Source organism: Chiloscyllium plagiosum, chromosome 20, assembly GCF_004010195.1.
Source record: "Chiloscyllium plagiosum isolate BGI_BamShark_2017 chromosome 20, ASM401019v2, whole genome shotgun sequence".
Lineage (NCBI taxonomy): Eukaryota > Metazoa > Chordata > Chondrichthyes > Orectolobiformes > Hemiscylliidae > Chiloscyllium > Chiloscyllium plagiosum.
This window is the reverse complement of record NC_057729.1, coordinates 30250053-30274890: the sequence shown is the minus strand read 5'-3', so window position 1 is coordinate 30274890 and position 24838 is coordinate 30250053. Positions and strand designations below refer to the sequence as shown.

The 24838-nt window shown below is 37.4% G+C and overlaps 1 long non-coding RNA gene across 1 annotated transcript in view; it reads right to left on the bottom strand.

Moving 5' to 3' along the window:
• Positions 1 to 17881, bottom strand: part of LOC122560131 — a 38309-nt gene extending 20428 nt beyond the window's left edge. The window contains exon 1 of the long non-coding RNA XR_006314655.1: positions 15911 to 17881. This is a non-coding gene — a long non-coding RNA (uncharacterized LOC122560131). The remainder of the gene's footprint in view (positions 1 to 15910) is intronic.
• Positions 17882 to 24838: the final 6957 nt, after the last annotated feature.

The following is a 24838-nucleotide window of genomic DNA, read 5'->3' as shown; positions in this document are numbered from 1 at the left end:
TGAGACAGCTCTCTCAACTTTATTACTAGCCTCCAGATGTTAGTGAGGAGGACTTTGCAGGGTTGACAATACTGGCTCTGCTGTTGTCTTTCCTGCTGCATAGAGCATTGCCAGGTAGTCTATCTGGTTTCAGTTCTTCGTTGAGACTTCACTGCAATTGATACAACTGAGTAGCTCGCTAGAACACTCCAGAAGGGAGTTGAGTCAATCACATTGCTATGGTCAGAGAAGGTTCACTAGGATGATTCCTGGGGTGCAGGGATTATCTTATGTGTAAAAATCAAATAGGTTGGGACTCTAGTCATTGGCACTTAAAAGAACGAGAGGTGATCACATTTCGATATACAGGATTCTTAAGGGGCTTGACAGGGTAAATGCTGAGAGGATGATTCCCCTCATTACAGCGAAGCAGAATTAAGAAGCATGGACGCATGAAATCTCTTTACAGGAGCTGGTTAATAGAATTTACACCTCTTGTTGAAGCATTTGAAACAATATTAAAAAAACTTTACCAAATACCACATCCTAGTAGGTGTTGCAAATATCACAATGCCAGATGTTGTCATTTGGGAAAGTATCATAGAACCTTCACAGTATGGCTCCAATACAAGTACACCCTTCCTAAAGCATGGAGAGCTAAACTGTTCATAGTATTCCATGTCTGGTTTCACTAAAGCTCTGTTGTAAGAGTTTGATATCCTTGAACTTCAATGCCCTTGCAATAAAGGCCAATGCATCTGTTGTCTTTCTAGTTTCCTACTCCTTTTTCTGCTTCTTGTACAAGTACACTCAAATCCTTCTCTCATTAACATTTAAAAGGTTTATGCTTTTTAAAGAAAAATTCTACTTTTTATCATTCTTGTGACTGTAATGAATCCTTCGCCTCAGAACCTCCGCCTGCCACCTTGTTGCTCACTCACTTAACCAAAAACTTTGCAGTTTCATTGCATCTTGCCCACATTTTACATTCCCACCAAGTTTTGTCTCATTAACAAAAGTATATGTTCTCTGTCTCTCTTTCTTATGATATTAATATGGTTGACTGAGCCTCGCGTTCCTTCCAGTTCACAATTAGTTGTAGCCTAGCAACTTGAAAATTCCCCATTAATCCATACTCTGATTGCTGTTTGTTTAAAAATTGGAGTCCCTTCAAAACTGATTTTTTTCCTCTTATTTCCTAAGTAGCATGTAAGCTCATGTAATTGCTGCTACAGCACTATCTTCTTTCCACAAAAATAAATCTTCCATTTTTTTTAAGGATAAAATGAAGGTGACGATATAAGTAATCGGGCTCACCAAGACCACTTTGTTCCATAAGCAGACAGCAGTCGTGTATGGTGCCATATGTAGTCTGTTATCGATGCAGTGTTTCAGAAAGCAAGAATTTCTAGGAACAAAAAAAATGAAAACAAACCTTCATATGAAGATGGGAAAGGGAGCACTGGTTATTGTGACATGCAAGCTGGAAGGATTGAAATGTTTGATTGGTGTAGAGTAAATTACTAGCCCCTAGAAATAGGGTATATCAACAAGCATTGTTATTCAGCAATCCTTGAAAAGTGACAGACCCTTCAGAAGATGGGGGTGAGGAGAATTGCTTTTCTCTCAAAGTCATGAATTTTTGGAACTCTCTCTTTCACAGAGAAGGCAGGATATTAATTATTTTTAAGGTCGTGTTCTCAGATTCTTGACTAACAAGGGAGTTAGAGGTTATCAGGATGGGTGGGAATGTGGAGTTCAGGCCATAATTATATCAGCCATGATCCCTTAAATGGTGAAGCAGGTTTGAGGAGTTGAATAGCCTATTCATGCTCCTAATTCATTTGATTGTAATTGAGAAAATATCAACAGCTATGAATTGTGCAGCCCTGTTGAATAGATAATGTTCTTCTTACATTAGATGGCAACTTCCTAATTATAACATGACAAAGGTTATTCAATGTTGCACAGAAGCAATTACTGTAAGGAAATTCAAAATAGTGAACTTTGCTGGTATGTTAACATTTCATGACTATTAATACCTAAAGAAACCATGATACCCCCCCGCTCCGCAAACATCATCCCTGAAAATACTAGATATTAGTCATGAAGCCTGCAAACTTGCCATTTTTATCCAAGTTGTGTATTTCTCATAGGAGAAAGTGAAGGCTGCAAATACTGGGGATCAAAGTCAAAAAGTATAGTGCTGGAAAGGCACAGCCAGTCAGGCAGCATCCAGAGAGCAGGAGAGTTGATGTATTGAGCATCATCTCTTCTTGATGATGATGAAGAGCTTATGCTCAAAACATTGACTCTCCTGCTCCTCAGATGCTGCCTGATTGGCGGTGCTTTTCCAGCACCACACGCTTTGACTGTATTTCTCATAGGTTATCTGAATAGGTCCTGGGACTTAGTTAGGAAAAAAGTTGTTTTCATTGAAAATTTCTCACGGTTAGTATCTACTTGACTTTTCTTCTTAATGAGAGCTATCAGGTTACCACAGGCTCAAAAAGAACAGAAAGAAATGACAATTTTTAATTCATAATTTTTATTTAGCTGTGATTTGTTGACAGATGTCACACTTTGACTAAACTGTTTTGTGGTTATTGCAAGTATTTGAATCAGAATCACATCTGTTCCATTGAGTAACATTTATCATAAAATCAAAACGTATTATCCATCATTTCATGTGTATCTATCCTGATATTTGCTGTAAGATTCTTTTTGTTTGCAGTTTCCAAATCATGTCTAGTCTGTAATAATTAGTATTTGTAGATGTTCCTAAATTTAGTCAGTAGTGATGTTTCAGATCAATAAGATCTGTTGCAGAAGCTGCCACAGGGATGTAAGCCATGAATTCGGATGTAACATAAATATTTGTTGTAGTAGTAGTATAACAGCACATAGGCTGGCTGAGAATAAATGGCTGAACTTGTTAATAGTCAGCTCATCAAGTTAAATTGAGTGGTTCCGTGGAAATAGGCTATTCAATCCACGTGGTCTTGCCATTGTCTGTGCCTTACAAGAACTTCCTCCTAACCTACTTTGTCTAAAGCTTTTTTGTAAGTCATTCTGTTCTTTTGATGTTTGTGTGCTTAAATAGCTTCCTTTTAGATATATCTATTCTATTTCCTCAAAACTCCCTGATTTCCATATTGTTACTATTTTTTGGATAGAGATTTTTCCTAAACTCCCTATTGGATTTATTAGTGACTAGCTCATATGTATGACTTCTAGGTTTGGTGAGCATATTGATAGAAACATTTTCTCCCTTCCTATTCTATTAAACTCTACTGACAGTCTCTATTAGATCATCCATCAGCTATCTCTTCTGTAGGCAATAAGGTGTCAATCTATTGGGCTTTTCATCTTAAATATATCATCTCAGTTTGACATAATTTTTGTGCATCTTCATTGCATCTTCATGGATGCATCTGAATCCATTAAATAAAATGGGAACCAAAACTGTACAACATACTCTAAGTGGACAAAAGATCAAGGCAAAGAGCTGATGAAGTGTAGAAATGATGATTTTCTTTTTGTTAAGGATTGCAGAACTGGAGTTAATAGTTTTGAAACAGATGACAGAATATGTTTAGAAAGATACAAAGCCCCTTCTGGTGTATGATTGATTAAATACGTTATTCCAGGTATAGAATTCCAATTTCATACAGGAAGTGAACATATGGATATGTTTTGCTGGAGACTGAAACATTCCATGTTCTGAATTAACACCTGAATATACAGAAATTAAATGTGCAAAAATGCTCATATGAACATAATGGTCTGAATTCCTTGTGTTTTTGTCAGGAGGTACATGCCCCAGCTAGTTGCATGTTTCCCACCAGATTGTGTATCCAGGATTTGTGATAAGTTGAACCTTTTTCGTCTTTTCTGAGAAGATGGTTTTTGAAGTTCACTTTCAGATGCAGTTCAATGTTAAGCCACAGAACTCCACATATTTTCAGCACTGGGAATGTTAACAGTTGGAATCAAAAATTAAAACTGACAAATCATAGCATGAATTGTTTAATTTTGCAATATACGCATATAAGTCCTCTACATTGAATATAAAGGGGAAGGTCACTATTTCCATACTGTGTGACAGACCTTCTGGCTTGCTAATCATGATCCAATTGTCCTGGTTTTTGGAAGACCAGATCTACATAAATGCACTTCATTAAATTGCTAAATGGATTTTATAATAGACATCATAGTATAAACAAAATAATCTGTGATGCTTTTCTGAAGGTCTCAAAATTTCTCAGTCAGTTAAACATATTAACACTTTACTGAGAACATATCTTGCACAATTATTCCCAAATCCTAAGTAGTTTTGCTGTTTATGAACTCTTAGTTTCCACGGACAACGAATCTTGAGTTTACACCTTATCTTGCAGTTCACTGTGAGCAACACCATGTAGATTTTCTTTTGTTGTTGTTGAACTGAAATGTAGGATCCATATTTTCAATGTAGAACAAAGAACTGTGGATGCTAAAGATATGAAATGAAAACAGAAATTGCTGAAAAAACTCTGCAGATGCTGCCCAACCTATTGAGTTTCTCCAGCAACTGTGTACATCTGTTTTAATGATTTGCTTATATCAGCAGCTGTAACATTGGAGTCCACTTTATTTAAAGTTATTTTGGGTATGATACCCAGCAACAATTTTAAAGCACCAGTTTTCATGTTCTAATCCATAATAATGAATTTTTACAGTTAAGATGTGTACTAATATTTCCGCAAAATTAAAAATGGATAGCTGTCTTCCACTTGCAGAAATAAAGGTACCTTTCAGGGAGTTTATTGGGCCTGTGATTTGGTGTTGTAGATTCTACATTGGCTTGACACTTATTCTGTGATAGTTATAACAAAATTCTTCAATCAGTTTAAACTGCAGTCCAGTATTTGAATGCCTAATCTGGATTTAACACAGCAGTGTTGGTGGAAGTATTGTATTGTATGAGGTGAATTTTTTTTATGTGCGACGTTAAACTGAGAGCCATGAGTAATTAGATCTTAAGCCCTTAAGAAAACTGAGAAGAAATTAGGCCATTTAGCCCATTGTGTCTGCTCTGCCATTCAATCATGGTTGATAAGTTTCTCATTCCCATTCTTCCACCTTCTCCCTGTAACCCTTGCTCCCCTTGACAATCAAGAACCTATCTATCTCAGTCTTAAGTATACTCAATGACCTGGCCTCCATAGCATTCTATGGTAATGAATTCCATAGATCCACTACTCTCTGGCTGAAGATGTTTCCCTTGATCTCCATTCTAAAAAATCTTCCCTTTACTCTAAGGCTGTGCCCTCAGATACGAGTCTCTCCTACCAATGGAAACATCTTTCCAACACCCACTCTGTCCAGGCCACTCAAGATTCTGTAAGTTTCAATTAGATCAATTCTATTGTCTTGTCTGACTTTTAGCTCTCAATTGACATTACTAATAAAATCAAGGCACATAAATATTTCTTTAAAATAAAAGAACTATTTACAAATATTGCATGCGCACTCATTGGATTGTGTTTTCGTTTATGCATCAGTTATCCAATGAAAATTTTAAGAAAGTTGATGTCTTGGCCATCCAAATAAGAATGGTCAATGGGCCAGTGTAATTTCAGTGATTCACCTGCTGGGAAGCTGACTCCATCCATTGTCTGGATTTTGGTCACAGCAGGAAAGCTGCTTACTGAATTGAAAATTTAGGCAGGTAGCCATCATTCCTGAGCCAGTCACCCTCCACAGCCACCCAGAGTTGGCAATAGAATGGAAAACTGGCATGCAGTTCTGCAATGCCTAATTGTCTACGTGTACACCTCTACAGCCCAACCAATAATGGGCCCATTAAATTTGTTAAATAAAAGTCTGCTACAAAGTGTCAACTGACAAAGTCATGAGCTGAAGAATACTACTTTATTGATTCCAAAAATAATGAGTTATCTAACATTACATGAATCTCCAATTAATAACAATCCCAAACTTTCATTTAATGGAAAAATTGTTTACAGCGCACTAATAAGAAACAGCATTTTTAAAACAGATTTCACGATAACCTTCAGATAATTGTTATGGTTAACAAACTTTGTATAAACACCACAAATTAAAACTCAAAACTCAATTTTCAAACTCAATATTATACTGTGAACGAAACTCAGTTTTTCAAAGAGAGATCTACAAACATGACAGGCTTATGATATTAATGTAGAAAAGGACATCAGAATAGAGTGCAGGGAATGTCTGTTTTGTAGATTGTAAAATACATAAACATGCACACTCTGACACAGATGAGAATGCTGTGAAGGCTGCATTTTTCTTAGCAAATGAGAAGTGTTTCATGGGCTGACGAACCTGAGATTGACCTTCATCTTCACCATTCTCAGGTTAGACAGTCCTTGAGGCACATCTCTACGTTATCTTTCAGCTCTTGGTGTTCAGTGTTTCTTTGATCCTGTATGGGATTCATATAAACTATAAACTTGTACATACAGCTGACAAATTCTCAAAATTATCAAATAATGGTGAAAAGCAAAAAAAGTGAAAAATAGCATTTTGCAATTACTGAAAATTTTTACCAAAATGATTTGCAAATGCAAGTGCACGCTTTGCAAATTCCCATTGACTTGGCTTTGCATGTACACCAAGTGTTTTGATATCAGAACACTCTGATTTTACATTAAAATACACCCATTGTAAGATTCTTATAATTTTTGCATTTTATTTTAAACTTTAAAAATGTTTGCATCAAGTGGAATAACTTCACTGAATTCACCAACATTGCATTAAAAAATGCTAATTCCACAGTTTAGTTCCTTCCTTTAGCTAAAAAGCTTTGTCTGGGAATATTAGCCAGGCTAGCCTGTATATAATCAATACTGTACAGTTATACCTGTAACATATATTTTCTAAATGTGTTCCGGCCTTTTCATACGGGCATTAACTGTTTATTTTAAATTGTCAACAAACTGTCAAAATTGCAGACAAGTAACTTTACATCATCTAAAGGGATGTCTTAACACTTGAGCAAGCATAAGTTCGACTTCATTTGCTGGCTGTTATTTATCCCCCACAAATAAATGTCCTGGTTATTACCATCTTACTGTGCACAAATTGGTCACCATGCTTACTATAATAAAATCACAGAAGGCTGACATTTGACCAATCATACTTGCATGACTCTTCAGATGGGCATTGTTACCTATTGCCGATCACCTGCTTTCTCCCCATAACTTTGAACATTTAGTTTTATCAAATAACCTTCCAATGCCCTCTTGAACACCTCAGTTGAACCTGCCCCTTGAACACTTTTGTGCAGTGCATTCCACACAATCACTACAGGGTGTTCTGGTGTAATACACTGGCTGTGTTCTTCTGCAACCTCGTGCTATAGAAAATCACGCTTTGAAAAACTGCTTTAGAAAATTGCACTGTACAAGATCTCTATAGAAAATTGCTATACCTGTTCGGTAGAAAGTTTGTGTTATCAAAACAATGTCCACAATTCATCAATCGCATTATAGCCAATTCACATGGCTGAAATGTATGTTATACTGGAACAACCTGAACTCGCTGAAGGGGAGAAAAGTTTTTCTCATCATCCTTGCTTTTTCTGCAAATCACTCATTTGTCATCTTGAATTGTCTTGTTTTTAATTTTACAAACCAGTGCAGTTTCTTCCTATCTATTCTGAGAACCTGCACATGATTTTGAAAACCTTCATCAGATCTCCTCTTAGCTGCTTTCACCTCAAGGAGAACAGTCCCACTTCTTCAATCTATCCTCATACTGAAGTTTCTCATCTCTATAAATATTCTTGTAAATCACTTCTGAGCTTTCTCCAATGTATTCACATCCCTCCTCTAATGTGGTATGAGGTCTGGCTGAGGTCTTGTACAAATTCAACATCATATCCTTGCTTTTGTACTAAATGCCTCTATTAATAAAATCAAGGATACTGTATTGTTTACTTACTGCTGTCTCCACCTGTAATGCCAACTTCAATTATCTGTGCCTACATGCACCCAGGTACTTCTGCTCCTGCATATCCCTTAGAACTTTACCCCTATTTTATTTTGTTTTCTATGCACTTCCTCCCAAAGTGCATCACCTCACACTTTTCTGCATTGAAACCCATCCACCATCTTCTTTCCACTTCAGCAACTTATCTATATCCTCTTGGAATTTTCCATTGTCCTCCTCATACTTCACAATTCTTCATAGTTCATGTTCTCTGCAAACTTAAAAATTGTCCTCTGCACACAAAGGTCGAGATAACTAATTTATATCAGAAAAATCAAGGGTTTCCAATATTGACCTCTGGGAACCTCCACCACAAACATTCCTCCAGCTTAAAAAATATCCACTGACCATTACTTTTCACCTATGACTCAGCTAATTTTGTATCCACTTTCTACTATCCCTTTTATTCCATGATCTAGGTAGAGTCACCCCAGTCCCAGAAGAGCACTCTCTCCATAGAGAATTTAACTGGATAGTGAATTTAACTGGATTCCTACCACACTTCAGGCAAGGGGTTAGATTGAAAAAGTTGGATGCATTGCATCTATTCCTGGTGCCTTGCCAACTTAAATACCAACAGCCTACCCAACTTGTCTGCCTTTTCAGTTTTGAAACTTGTTTTACTTTATCTTAAGCTGCCTGGAAGACAGCGGAAATAAAATTTTGGATCTGTTTATCCTATCTGTCCCTTTTGAGAATCTATACCTTAACAGTACCCAGACCACCTCCTCTTTTGAAGGTAGCCCATTGTTCAGTTACTGTTTATACCCCCAGCCTCTCATTCCAGTACATCCTACAAAGGTCTGTTCTTGCTCTGTCAAAGTCCATCTTCCAACAATTGACTTTTCTCACTCTGATTTGTTGCACATCATTCTTCACAATCATTGTGAACTTTACAATATAATATTTCAACAGTACATCAATGACACTTCATAAAGTGCATAGCTGCTAAAGCATTGAAAAAGTATACATTTCTTTCAAAGAACATGCATTGTTTGATGTTCCTCAGTTACTGTTTCAAAGCAGTGTACCTTAACACACAAACTTAACATATTTGTGTTCCTATCACTTAACCTCACCAACAATAATGGTTATCAGAAATTTGGCAAAAGAGGGCAACAGGCCGAGCATGAAATTCCATCTAGTCAAATTAATCATTAAAAAGAAATTTTGTGCAGCCCACCTTGACTCCAGTATGTCTTTTCAATTGCCAAAGAAATTCATGTTCAGTTTTCTATATGCAATATCAGAATTAATAATTTTTCTATGTATTCACAAACACTGGCAACAAACCTTTTAAAAATAAATATTAGAAATTACTATTAACGGTACTAAAATTGCGAACAGAAATAAAATCTGGAGTATTTTCGTGGTTAGTATTTAAGAACTAGTTTCTGGATTAATGGTGCTGGAAGAGCACAGCAGTTCAGGCAGCATCCGAGGAGCAGTAAAATCGACATTTCGGGCAAAAGCCCTTCATCAGGAATACAGGCAGAGAGCCTGAAAGGTGGAGAGATAATGTCAAGATGGGAGCTCATTGAGGATCAGGGGATGGTTCATCTGCAAAACCATTTAAGGTCCTCATCCCATTGATGATATTTTGCACATAGAGAAAGGCGGTCAGCTTTAGATATGAGGTAAGTGCTGGATGGCACGGTGGCTCAGTGGTTAACACTGCTGCCTCACTGTGCCTGACACCTGGGTTCGATTCCCACCTTGGGTGCATGTCTGTGTGGAGTTTGCACATTCTCCCCATGTCTGCGTGGGTTGTCTCCGAGTGCTCCGGTTTCCTCCCACAATCCAAAGATATGCAGGCCAGGTGAATTGGCAATGCTAAATTGCCCATAGTGTTGGGTGCGTTAGTCAGGGGTAAATACAGGGTAGGGGAATGGGTCTGAGTGGGTTACTGTTTGGAGGGTTGGTGTGGGCTTGTTGGGCCGAAGGGCCTGTTTCCATACTGCAGGGAATCTAATCTGTTGTGAATCCCCTTAACCCATCAGAGGGATTTCCCTAACCAAAGGTTATATGTTCTATCAACTCGCCTTGTCAAGGATGCCCAACTCTGGCTTTTCATGAGCTGCTTGGCTTTGTAGTACTGCCCATTGTGCCAGCAGTGGCTTGTGGTCCTGTTGGTACTGGCAAATTGAAGGGATTTTGGCGATCCAATTGTTAAGTATCCCTCTAAGGCAGAAATTCCTCCTGAGAAAGAGACAGATCAATTATCACTGTTCCCAGCATTAAATGGCTGCATGGTTGCCAATAGAAACATGGACAGTTTCCCGCTGCCTTCGGAACCGTAGTACGCTATCAAATCCAGCCCAGTACACCTCGCTTGCCCACTCAAGTGACTGCTTCTTCAAGTTGTTCCATGCTACCTTTTACTGCCATTGATTTCTGAGCATGAGACATATTTAGTTTTGGATAGTGTTCATTGGTTTGTTTCTGTGCTCTATAACTCTGGCAGGATTTATGGGGAAGATAATCAGCTATCATTTTATTACTAAATTAATTTTAATGGTGGGAATAAGGCAGGCCAAGTGGCTGAGGTGTCAGTGGGGAGGGATTTGTGGCCAGTGATCAAAATTCTATTAGTTTCCAAATAGTGATGGAAAAGGATAGATCTGATCTAAAAGTTAAAGTTCTAAATTAGAGAAATGCCAAATTTGATGGTATTACAGCAAGAACTTTCAGAAGTTGAGTAGGGGTGGCTATTCATGGTAAAGGGATCGCTGGAAAATGGGAGGCCTTCAAAAATGACAGAGTCCAGAGACAGTATGTTCCTGTTACTGAGAAGGGCAAGGCTGGTAGGTTAGGGAATGCTGGATGACTAGAAAAATGAGATTCTTGTCAAGAAAAAGGAGGAGTACCTGATGAAGGATTTATGCCTGAAACATCGACTCTCCTGCTCCTCAGATGCTGCCTGACCTGTTATGTTTTTCCAGCACCACATATTTTGACTATGACTCTCCAGTGTCTGCAGTCTTCACTTTCTCCTGTACGTCACATGTAGACAGCTGGGATCAAGTGAAACGTAGAAGTGTATAAGGGCAGCAGGAGCATACTCAAAGGAAATCAGGAGGCCAAAAAAGAGACATGAGGTAGCTTTGGCATATAGAGTTAAAGAGATTCCACAAATACATTAAGGACAAAAGAGTAACTAGGGAGAGAATAGGGCCCCTAGCCCACAGTGATTTAAAGATAAATAAGACTGTTTGTGTGGAACTGCAGGAGTTGGGGGAGAGATTAAATGTGTATTTTGCATCAGTATTTACTTGGAGAAGGATACAGAAGCTGGAGAACTTGGAGAAATAAATAGTGATACCTTGATAAGTGTCCGTATTACAGAGGAGGAAGTGCTGGCTGCCTTGAAATGCATAAACCTGGATAAATACCTGGGATCTAATCAGTTGTACTCCAGAGCTTTGTGGGAAGATAGGAAGTGATTGTTCAGCCCCTTGCTGAAATATTTGTATCATCGATAGCCATGTAGATGGAGGTATAATCAAAAATAATCAGTGTTTTTGACATTATTTTGGCTGCAATGTAATGGTGCTAACAAAGCTATGGTTATAGTCAGAATATGCAGTTTGGTTATATGTATGAAGGACCTATTTATGTTCTGTAGATTTCAAATAGCTCAATGCAATTTAACAACAACAGATTCACTGTCCAAGTTAAATTTGCTGATCTTGATTCAGAATTCCATTTTTATGGTGCAAGCACATTTTTTTGCTTGGGTTGATTGCAAGTTAAGCCATGTGAGAACCTAATGAGAAATACATACCCCCCAATGTCATAATGAACTGAAGAAGTGACCTTTTATTTATTGGCAATTTTATTTGACTTTACTCTCATTGGAATTCCTTAAGAAGCATTGATATCTAATAAAGTCAACCCTGTAAAAACAATACAAGATGCTATGCAGACCAAAAAGATTTATAGAAAAACATAAAATGCTGGCAGACATTCAAGTCAAGCACAGCTTCTATGCTTGATATGCCACAAATCATCATTTCAAGAGTGACTTTTATCAGAAGCAGAAAATACTTCATATGAGCCCATAACAAGGAACATAAAGGAAAATAGCAGGAAAATAGCAGGAAAATATGATACACAACATCAGACAAAGGTAAATTATGAAATGCTTCAGTGTATTATAGGTGATGGACAACTAACAGACTGAACACTAATGTAAGACAAAAGGAAACGTGCTGTATGAAGTTATATTAATATCAGACAAGTATGGGACCATAAGAATTGTCAAAGTGGGTTAGTTCAGTTGCAGAGGGGCGTATAAAACCTTGGAAAAGTAGAATTAGCATTTGCAATGGTCAAAAAAGAAGTCAAATGAATGTAATTCTTGGGCGGTGATTATACAGAATTTCAAATGGTGGCCTGACTGTAACCTGTCTACAATGGTATGTAAATGATGAGAATTACACATACCATTTCACACAACATAAACCAAAACATTCAGCAAAATCCAATAAAGAAATATTGGCCATACTTTATTAGTCAGTGTAAAATATATAAATTCGTATCTGTGCAAAACAGACCAAAAATGCACATAATTTGCTCAACTGCAATTTTGATAACTGTTGTATTCAGAAAATCTTATATAATAATTGAGTATATAACTCCATGCATAAACTGAAATCAAACTATTGTTACACATTCTTCAATTAAGAAGACTGCAATAAATAACAATATTATTTTAGTGCATTTTTAAAAAAATCAAGGCAGATGATTGGTATCAGTTTGCACATAAATGTTTGCATCATTATCTTTTTTTGATTTGTACTAAGAATGCCATTGTTAATTAAATAGATTTGAAACTATTCATCAATTTTCTTCTGACATTGTACATCAGTTTGAATATGTTCGAAAGTAAACACTTCTGTTTCTATGGTCACTTATCCAATGGTCAATTCGAATTGCTCCCCAAGCTTAGTTGCTGTTGTTAAGTAGGGAAAACTTGAATCTATTTTTTTCACATTAAGACTTTTGTTCCATATATCACACTGTTGAAACATTGTTTAGTAGATAATAATTTGTATTTTAACTATAACCCAGTCAATCCTATCTCTGAATTAATTACAAATTGGCACAATGCCGGTAGGTGGACAGGAAACTTATAAAAAAAAGTTAATATTTGTCATTTATCATGAGCATAAGGATAATTTTTTCCCTCATTTTGCAATGGGTTTTCCAGTATTTTAGAGTTGATAGGATGCATTAGATGATGACCAAATATTTCTGCAAATAATATTGCGCACTGATTGTTAAAATTACTTATTTGCACAGGCAGCAGATCAATGAAAAGTTGCGTTTTGGAGAACCCAGAAGCAGGAGCTAGATTAAAATTCTCTGGCATCCAGTTTAAATTTATTTCATTCAAGCTATTAATTTATTGATTTCTGCCTTATTTTCATTTATTTGCATTATACTTGGTTCTGCAATCAAGTGGAATATCCATTTAAAGATAATGAAATGCAGTATGACCTTCACAAACTACCTTGAATTATTACTGTAAATCTAAAATGACCTTCAGTGATTCAACATAGGTAATTTTCTTTGCCCCAAAATAGTTCTGACACAATAAGTCAAGCTCTTGGATAAAGCCGCTTCTTGTCTCATAGAATATAGAGGTACCTTCTGAAAGCTCAACACGTGCTAGGTACTCGATTGGAAAAATTCAGTTCTATATTTAATTTGTTACTAAGTCACTTCACATTCATATGCTACTCTGTCCAACATCCAAATTTGAAAATTATGTAGTTTTGTAACCCTCCAAATTTCTTCACTCCTTTTCTGAAGATGCTGACTTGTTTTACGGTACAATTTAATGTAAAGCAGCTACTCGAATACATTTAGACTAATGAATGGATGAAATAAATGATGTAAGTGCACATGAGTTATTCGGGTGCATGGGCTTGCCATTCCTGTTTCCTTCCAACATTAAGATATTCAAGTTTCAACAGTAGATGCTAGGTACTGCATAAGGTTAGAAGTAGAAACTATGGTTTTATGTTTCTTCCTCTCTTCCAGGATGTGAGACCAATTGGAGAATCTGAGGTAGGATCATTCATTAGAAATCAGGCATCAATCCATATGTGACTTACATTCCCTCCTTATCATGAGCTCAGGTTGTTATTTCAGTTCTTTTTAATAGAAGTTCATTAATTATCATTTTACTGACTTGAAGATGAAAGTTTTAACAGAATGTGTTAAATGAGATGAAAATGAGAATAGAACATTCCAGGAACTAGTTTCTGAATGTTCCATAATATAGTTTATTATGGCACTTTTTTTGATATAAAATAAAATAAGCACTTGGAAATGTAGGCAATCCAGGTTAAGAATACAGAATACATTCATTAAGTTTTAGAAGCAGAACATATGCACTGTAAGTACATTTCCCAGCTGCAAATCCTTTTCATAACCAAATGTGGAAGCATTTTGTGGAACTGAGAACATAAGGTCACATATTTCAGCTTCAACGATATTGTTAATGCCAGATTATTCTTTATAGCCTGTCTATTCGTATAAATGTCTAGAAATGTGCATTCTCTCATGCAGGAAGAATAATGAATGATGTAAAATAAGTTGTGCTTGGAACTAATTTTGTCCACTGTCCACAATGTCATTTTAAGAAAGAAAGGGCAAACTTGCATTTACATAGTGCATTTTATGAATCTTTGGTGTCTTCAAAAGTGTTTTTTAATTGACTGTGAAACAATTGAAAGTGCAGTTACTGTTGAACATTATCAAAGGAACTTGTTTATAAACATACCTGTGGGATGTAGTAACACATTACTTTTTATACATACATAGGTTAGTAATTCTACGCAGTGCCAATCACATTACACATGGTTAGGCCCAATAAAAGGCAGTTATAAGTAACAAGTATTTTTGTTTCAATTTGTTAATAAGGCTTAAATTTTGATCAGAACACAATAAGAATCACTTTTTATTCCTGAGCAGTGCCAGGGGACATTTAACATTTACTTGAGAGGAAAGTGGGCCTCGTGTAATGCCTTATCCAAGAGTCAGCTCCTTTTTAACAGCAGCACATTCTTTAGCATTGTGCTCAAGCCTTAGAGCTGTCCTTTCAACATGCAAAAAGATGTAAGACATTTCTACTGTTATTGTCACTCTTGCTTCTAATTCCTTTAGAGGCAAATATTTCTAATTCATTTTTGTTCTACTTGCACTGTTTGAGTAATTGTAAAGTGGCAGTTGAACTTCTCTGCTCCAGAATTCATTTTCTAATCATAGTTGCCTTCATTACCTTTAAAATTTGCTTGAATAGAATCATGGAACCCTACAGTGCAGAAACAAACTATTTGGCCCATTGAGTCTGCACTGAGGAGCATCCTACCTAAACTTACCCAGACACCACCACCAGCACCCACCCCCACGTTTCCAGTGGCTCACCCACCTAGACTACATGACTACATATTCCTGGACACTATGGGCAATTTAGCATGGCCAGTCCATCTAACTTGCACATCTTTGGACTGTGTGAGGAAATCCAAGGACCCAAAGGAAACTCACATGGACACCTGGAGAACATGCAAATTCCACGCAGTCACCTGAAGCTGAAGTCAACGTATCCCTATCGCTGTGAGGCAGCAGTGACTAACCATGCGAGTCAATGTTACTAACTTTTATAAAATTAAGGACTCCAGTTGGTTTGCTGATGAACAAAGTCATTTCAAATCGAATCATATTATAAGATAAAGTGGAATTAAATTTTTAAAATATGTGTAAGAGTTAGTCTATACCATGGTATATTTGTGTTACAGCACATTTTAATTAATCATTTTTAAATATTTTAAACAATTAAAACAATTGACTGAACTAAAAGTTTATTTTGATAATATAACTGCATATGATAAATATATCTTACCTTTATTCAAGGCTGCAGTGCTTAGCTTGCAAGGAGAGGATTCTCGAAGCACCTAACCATATTTACCTGTGTATTCCTTTAACAATCTCCACAAAAGAGTGAAATAAGTACTAAGTAATATATGCACACTGCAGTGTCCTTTGCGTTATGTCTCCAAAAGACCCTGATGCTTTGAACTGGCTACTTTATACTATCATACAGTAAACTCATTTCCTGTTTACCAATTATAGAATGGTTTGTGGTGAATTTTCCATTACACCCAAAGAGGCTTGTCAATGTATTTTTGATATTCTTTAAGTAATTATTTAAAAGTAGATATTTTATAATAAATACAATAAAATTTGATGTACAGTGCAAGCAAGCTATATGGTACAGAAAAGCACTGTAGTGTTAAAACTTTTTTTAGTGCAAGGTGGTTACTATAAGAATACAACATATATAAAGTAAAGACATAAGACAACTCTCTGATAGAGCAATCCTTTCACAGCCATTGGTTACTGGATATCTCAGGTTTCCAATTTTGCATCTTTCTCAATGAACAGATTCCAGTTTATCCTCGCTACACTGATGTACTTACATTGCTTAGTATTACAGTCGATGTTAAAGTTGATAATCTGTGGCATGGTTACTTCTCACACCAAATGAAACAATTTAGAACTTATAGACATAAATGTTAGCCACCCCAAATCACTAGTTCATGTCAAATAGGGATTAACGCAAGTATGATGCAATTATGGAAACTGATCACAGCGATTGTTAGTTTCCATGTTGTGAGCTGAACCACAGCATCCTTCCTGTCTTTACTCTGAATTAAGTCTTTACATTTTTTTTCATCTAAAATACCCTTGACTTTGAAAATATTCAAAGATTAGTGCATCAATAATGAAATCTGAATATTCTTAGCCACTTGCCTTTATCTCTTGGGTATAGCATTCACAGTGATAAGCACACCATCTCTTGAAGTACGTAAGAATGGAAGGTCTGGTAAATTGCTGCACTGTTACAGGCACTGACCTACTTGAAGTATAATGTCTGATTCAAATGGTAATGCTTAAGTAAAGAATGGGACAACTATATTTGCAATAATTATTTGAATGAACGATAAATACAGTTGAATTATTTTAGCTGCATTAAATCTTCAGGGCTATTGCAAACACAGACACAAAGGATACAGGTTATGGAAAAATGAACCACTTGAGGTATTAGCCACATAATCACCAGAACCACAGGGTTAAGTCAGTTATGTTGGTTGTGTTACCAGCGGTTGGTTTTTCCATAGATTAATTCAGTCTGCTGTGTATTCTATTTATACACATTCTAATTTATTTAACATTTTTCAAGAGTACCACCACCACGACATTCCAATCTGATAGCTTAACAGTGACGATGGGGTGGATTTTGGATTTTGAGATCTAGAATTCAGCAAATTGTCTGACCATTTATTTATTGGCTACTTTGATTACATTTTTAGTCTCAAGTTTGGAGTTTAAGAGATTAGCGAGAGCTGAGTGATTCATCAAAACTAAATAGTAATAATATCTGTATTTAAGTACAGTCTTTCATCTTGCAGAGGTGCTACTATAGACCTCATTCTAGACAATCACATTATTTTCAGTGCCGTCTGTTACTATATTTGAGTATACCGAGTAACAGTTTTATTCTAAGTGGTACAGCTTGTGAGAGTAGTTTTATGAGAATCACAAAAGTACAGTTCAAAACTGTAAAGACAAATGTCAAGGCACATCAGTATCTAGTGAGACAACGGGTTCATGTATTTCTTTTTCAGAGACAGATGTAAACTGGATCATGGGGATTAAAGTATATAGATCACAAAGAAACCTTGTTAGCGTTTGAGAAAATGAAGAAAATTCAGTGAGTACAGTTCTAAAAATAAAACTTGTTGGAAAAGCTCAGCCTGTCTGGCAACATCTGTGGAGAACAAATCAGCATTAATGTTTCAGGTCAGGTGACCCTTCCTGAGAACGATTGCAGCTAGGAAAAGGTTGTTTTGTTTTATATATAGGCAAGATTGGGTTGGGGTAGGGGGGTAAGGAGTAAATGATAGATGGGGATAGAGCCCAACGAGGGTGAAAAACAAAGGAGTGGATAATGGTCAGTCTAGAAGACACACATTCTGCTCCCCTCCCGGTCAGCTTTCCACAAGGACGGTTCCCTCTGGGTCACCATTGTCCACTCTTCCTTCATTCCCAACTCTCCCTCACAGCGTCACAGCACCTTCCTCTGCAGCTACAGAAGGTGTAACACCTGCCTTCTAATTACCCAAGTGCCAAATACATTGTTGATGTGGCATATGTTGACTTCCTACAGGAGTTCCACAAAGTACCATGAGAAGGTACCATAGCTCACGGAAGGGTATAGACATGAGAACGGTTATAGCTCATGGAATTAAATGGACAGTAACCTTGTGGATACAAAATTAGCTGAGCGATGGGAAACAAGGGAATAATGTTTATTGGATATTTTTTGGACTATAGGAAAGCTTGTAGTGGAGTTTTGCAAGAATCAGTAATGGGTCTCTTGCTTTTCCTGATTTATACAAGTGATCTTGGTCCTGGAATGCATAGGACAATTTGAAAGTTTTGAGATGACTCAAAGCTTTGAAGCACTGTAAACTGTGAGGAGTTCAATGTAGAACTTCAAAAGAACATGAATAAGTTGGTGTCTTGGGCAGACTGGTGGCAGATGAGGTTTAAGGTGGAGAAATGTGAGGTAATAAAATTTGGTGAAAGAACATGGAGAGACTATAATATAAAGGCTACTTCTCTCAAGGGTCTGCAGGTGCAGACACCTTGGTGTATATACACCTATCTCTTTAAAGTTGTCAGGACATGGTTTTTTTGAGCAGATATGTGATACATCTTTATGGCGCATACCAATGACATCATCTTAGCATGTATACTAATGGTATGAAGATATCTGTCTCCATCTTGCTGAACCTTTGTCCTCTTGCAGCACGACTGTGTGATCTCTGGGTAACTCTTGAGGCATTTTAGAAATACAACATTGGGGTGGCTGGGTGGAAACCAAAACGTGTTTTGTCACAATGTCTGTACCTTGTATTTCATACCAGATTGTGAAGTGGGATTTCAGAATTCAGAACCTGCTATTTACTGGATGATTTTAGTAACACCTCTTGTCAGAACCTCAGTGTCAACTTCACAAAACTGAGAACATACAGTCATAAGACCATATAACATAGCAGCAAAATTAGGCCCGTCAAGTTTGCTCTGTCATTCTATCATGGCTAATATGTTTCTCAACTCCAATTCTCCTGCTTTCTCCCTGTAACCTTTGCTCCCCTTACTCATCAAGAACCTGTCTAACTATGTCTTAAATTCTGTCAATGACTTGTCCTCCATCCTTTGGAAGTAATGAGTTCTACAGATTCGTCATTCTCTGGCTGAAGAAATTCCTTCTCATGTCCGTTTTAAAGGGTGGTTTCTTCATTCTGAGGTTGTGACGTAGGGTTATAGTCTTTCCTACTTTTGGAAACATCCGTACGTCCACTCTATCCAGGCATTTCAGTATTCTGTAAGTTTCAACCAGATTCACCACACTCTATCCTTCCAAATTCCATTGAGTACAGACCCAGAGTCTTCAACCACCCCTGATATGACAAGCCCTTCATCCCTGGAGTCATTCTTGTAAATCTCCTCTGGACCACCTCCAAAGCCAATACTTCATTCCTTGAATACTGGGCCCAAAACTGCTCACAATATTTCAAACATGGTTTGACCAGAGCCTTATATAGCCTCAGAAGTGTGTCCTGCTTTTGTATTTTAGCCCATTCGAAATAAATGCTAACATTTGACTTCCTCATTTTCAACTGAACCTACATGTAAACCTTAAGCAAATCCTGAACAAGAATGTCTAAATCCCTTTGTGCTTCAGATTTCCAAATCATTTCCCCATTTAGGAAATAGTCTATTCTTCTAGTCTTCCATCTGAAGTGCATAAGCTCACACATTTTTTTTCATTGAATTCCATCTGCCGTTTCTTTGTCCACTCACCTAGCTTGTCCAAGTCCTTCTACAATCTCCCCACTACTTAAACACTACCTGTCCCTTCACTTATTTTTGTGTCATCTGCAAACTTAGCAAAAAATTCCCTCAGTTCCTTCATCCAAATCGTTAATGTGTAACTTAAATAGTTATGGTCCCAACACACACATCTGCGGGACTGCACTAGTCACCGGCTTCCACTCTCTGCCTTCTGTTGGTCAGCCAATCCTTATCCATGCCAGTACCTTGCCCCTAACATCATCTTATTTAGCACACTCCTGTGCAGCACCCTGATAAAGCTTTCTGGAAATCCAAATAGATCATGTCCACTTACTCATTACCTCCTCAAAGAATTCTAACAGATTTGTCAGGCATGGCCTCCCCTTGACAAAGTCATGCTAACTCAACCCTGTTTTACAATGCACTTACAAGTATTCTGCAATCTCATCATTAATAATGGACTCTAAATCTTACCAACTATCGAGGGCAAGATAACCTATCTATAGTTTCCCATCTTTTTCTTTCCTTCCTTCTTAAAGCAGGTTTGTTACTTTAGCCACTTTCTGGTCCTCTAGAACCCTCCTTGGCTCCAGTGATTCTTGAAAGATTATCCACGAAGCCTCTACAGTCTCCTCCACTTTCTCCTTCAGAACGCTGAAATATAGTACATCCAGTCGAGGTGATTTGTGCACTTTCAGACATTTTCAGTTTTTGCAACACTTTCTACTTAGTGATGGCCACACCTCTGTCTCCTGACTCTCTTGAAGTTTTGGTATGCTATTGGTGCCTCTCACTGTGAAGCAGTACCTATTCAGTTTACTGCTATTTCTTTGTTCCCAATTACTGCTTATACAGCCTCATTTTCCAGTGGCCCAATAACCACTCATGTCTCTCTTACCTTTTATATAAGTTTTTAAAAAAAGTTGCCTCTTCTTTACTAAAACAAAATGCTATGCCATGTTAACATATGCTAACAGCCATGCGTTTTACCCATTAATCTTTGTTTCGGCCTCCTATCGTGCATTACCATGGCCTGCAATGATCAGAGAAGAATGCCAGTGAATATATTTGTTCTGTTTGGATGATGTACCTACCATAGCTGGAAATCTATGGAACTTGCAACAGTCATCAGTATGTGATAGTGAAGTGAGGGATATTAATATTGGGCATGAATATGAATTGCTAGAGATAGCTGATGGAGGTGTGGTGCACTGTGTAGTTAACCATTCCGTAATAAACTTATTCAGAAACCAATAATGTATCTATGTGTCTTGTATAATGCTAATGCATCAAAGACTAAATTCTGTGCCTGTTGATTGCTCTCATAATCTATCAAATATTTTGATCCTTGCTCAGAATGTTTCTTGTAGGAGTCCTTGTCTATAAAATGTTAACTGATCTCAACCAAGGGAACGGAATGAATGTATAATTATCTTCAGTGACTGCTGAGCAAAGGATTTTTCTTTTGTCCTGATTGCTATTTGAGACGGAATCACACAGGTGGAAGTTTGTTAAACACATTATTTAGCTTAGTCAATTATCAGCAGATGCTGGAGAATCTGAGTCAAAAAGTATGGCACTGGAAAAGCACAGCAGGAATTGATGAAGGGCTTTTGCCCAAAACGGTGACTCTCCAGCTCTTTGGATGCTGCCTGACCTGCTGTGCTTTTCCAGTGCCACACCATTTGATACAGCCAATTATCAGTCCAATGGCCAAAATCTAACAGTTTCTATTGACACCTGTTAGGGTATGTTGTGATACCTATCTGGGGTAGGTATAACTTGAACCTGGTTCTGGATCAGTGGTGCTGGAAGAGCACAGCAATTCAGGCAGCATCCGAGGACAGGCAAAATCGACGTTTCGGGCAAAAGCCTGTCCTCGGATGCTGCCTGAATTGCTGTGCTCTTCCAGCACCACTGATCCAGAATCTGGTTTCCAGCATCTGCAGTCATTGTTTTTACCTATAACTTGAACCTGGGCCTAACTGGTTCAGAGATGGGGCCACAAACACTCTACCATACCCTCAAGTAATTTTAATCAACCTGTTCAGTCATGTTAAGACATACCCTACAGAGTAGGTGGGATTTGATCCTGGACTTTCTGATCTCAAAGTGGGGACTCTACCACAGTGTGCCACAAGACCCTTGAATCACAAGCTGTTACATTCTTCTGGTTTGTCCTTTAGCAGAGAATTACCATTCTCACACGAGATTGATAAATAGTGTAGGTTTAATTTACTCAAATCTTTAAACAGCTTCTTTAGCAGACATATTGATAATTTACAGTTACAGACAAATTTTCTACACAGATCCTTACTCTAACATGGTGCTGCTGCTTGGATTTCTCATGACTGGTGGTCATATGGTGTTATCTTGGTCCTTGGCTTATTAGCATAGATAGCTCTTGAAGCAGTAAGGCAACACAACCAAGTATTCTACACAAGAAATAGTTTCACATTTTCAGACCATCATCATTGCAGGAGCTGTATTCCATGAATTGACTACCACATAAGTGGTAGTGATGTTGCAGTAAACACGGTCTGTAATAGTATTAAATAGACTGCTATTCAAAGACAATGTATGAATATCACAATGAAATGGCTTCAGTAACTAACAGTATCAAAGAGGATACAGAAGTGCTTTAATTGTGAGGGTGGCATGGTGGCTCAGTGGTTAGCACTGCTGCCTCATAGCACCAGGATCCTGAGTTCAATTCCAGCCTTGGGTGACTGTCTGCGTGGAGTTTGCATGTTCTGCCCATGTCTTTGTGGGTTTCCTCCAGATACACCGGTTTCCTTCCACAATCTAAAGATGTGCAGATTAGGTGAATTGGCCAAACTAAATTGCCCGTAGTGTTCAGGGATGTGTAGGTTGATTACATTAGTCAGGGGAAATGTAGGGTAATGGGTCTGGGTGGGATTCTCTTCAGAGGAGCAGTGTGGACTTGTTGGGCCAAAGGGCCTGTTTCCACACTGTAGGAATTCTAATTCTAAACGGAAGGCCTGGTTATCTTACATAATCTGTTGAAACCAATCTTTCCTGTTTGAAACCAATGTAATAATACTACATTTGCTGGATTAGCCAAAATGAGGAAAATAAAAATGAATCATGCCCCAATGAAAGGTCAATTGGTCAAGTGGTGACATAATCATCAGAAAGTCATTTGGTCCCCTCTAAGCATTTTTGTGTTTTCTAAAGGGTTATGTGTTTAATTGTTACAACTGAACAAGAGATGGACTGCAATGGTGACCATTTGTCAGCAAAACAAATTGCGGTTGACCACAAAAGCTGCACAGAAACAAATTATATGAGCAAGCTGGACTAGGGCTGAGGTTTGTTAAAAGCAAGAAATAAACTTCCCTCCAAGGAAATTAAGCAGATGTCGTCATCGGTGAAAGGCCAATCGATTTGTGGTAGCTGTGATGTACGTGATGTTTGCCAATTGTCAACTGATCAATTATTGAAGACTGGACAGTGTCAAAAATTGATCATATGAGTTGTGTAATGAACATAAGAAAATGTGCCTCAGAGTGATAGGTAGCTACTTTGGGAATAGGAGTTGTCTGTTTAATGACTGGAGATTAGGATGAAGCAGGCTGATCACCTGTTTTGTTGTGATCTTCAAACAAGTTCATATAAATCGAGGCAAATGTAATTGTAAGCATTGTATGAATAAGCTTGTAATGTAATACTAATATTGCTCAATCTTAAACCTTTAAATCATTATCTTATACAAAAAGACATAGAAGTTTAAAAACTGAATCAGGTGCAATATATTGCAGTGTTTTTTTCATTTTCATCATAGGCAAAATACTAAGAATTGCAAAATGTCCAGTAATGGGTAATTATTTATTTAAAATTGAAAGGGACGTCAGTCATCTGAGGATTGGATTATTGGACCTATCCCAACCTTTATCTCAAAAAAAATTACCTAAATTGAATGGCAGCAGGCCACCTGTTTTCTGCTTTTCTCCATTCAATTCTCAGTTTTAATTAAAAAAAACTACCATTCATGATGTATTATTGAATTACTTACCTTCTTCTAAACATAAATGGAAAACAAAATCTGCACTAGTCTGGCTTACACAGCTATTGTACTGAACAAAACCAGTAAATCTTGATTAGGCAATTTTGGAAAAATGGACATTTTGTAAATTGGAAAAAAGCATTCCAAACAACAAGATTATAAATTGATAGTGATTAGTAGCAACATCAAAGCAGGCAGAGAATCTGTATACAATAAGTATTCTTAAGAAAGAGCTTAAAAATTGGAAGTTTTAAGAATAAAAATAGTTTGGTTAGCATTAAAAGGTCACTTGTGTGAAACAGGTAACCAGCATATATGGTTCTAGTTGACACCATAAATCCAAAGAAAAATCAATTGCAATTTGAATATATTTAAGACAGTGGTGTAACAACATTTTATTATCAATTTCTGAATTTGATCAAATTGGCCTGTACCCTTTATCTTCCAATGGTGGTGACTCAATATGGAGCTGTGCCAAAGATTCTAGGTTCAAGTTCCATTTGAGAACCTCAGAAGAAAAATCAAGGTTCATTCTCTAGTGTAGGACTGAGGGAGTGCTGCACTGTCATGGCCTTTTGTTTGATGTTAAACTGCAGCCCTTTATCTGCCCTCAGGTGAGCATGCAAGGTTGCCTGGCATTATTTCAAAGGGTAGAAGAATAGTCCCTAGCTTCCTGGGGAATACTTAGCTCTAGCTCAACATCACAAAAGTAGATGGTGGATTTTTCCTAGGTCCTGAACAATGTGGGTATTGGTGAGTCAGTTGGAAAAGCAGGGTGCAATTGAGAAGCTAATTTCTAACAATGTCAAAGAAAAAAGTCAAATTCTCTATCAAAGTTATCAACAGTGAGGTTAGAATCTTGCTAGTAAGCAGTAAGAG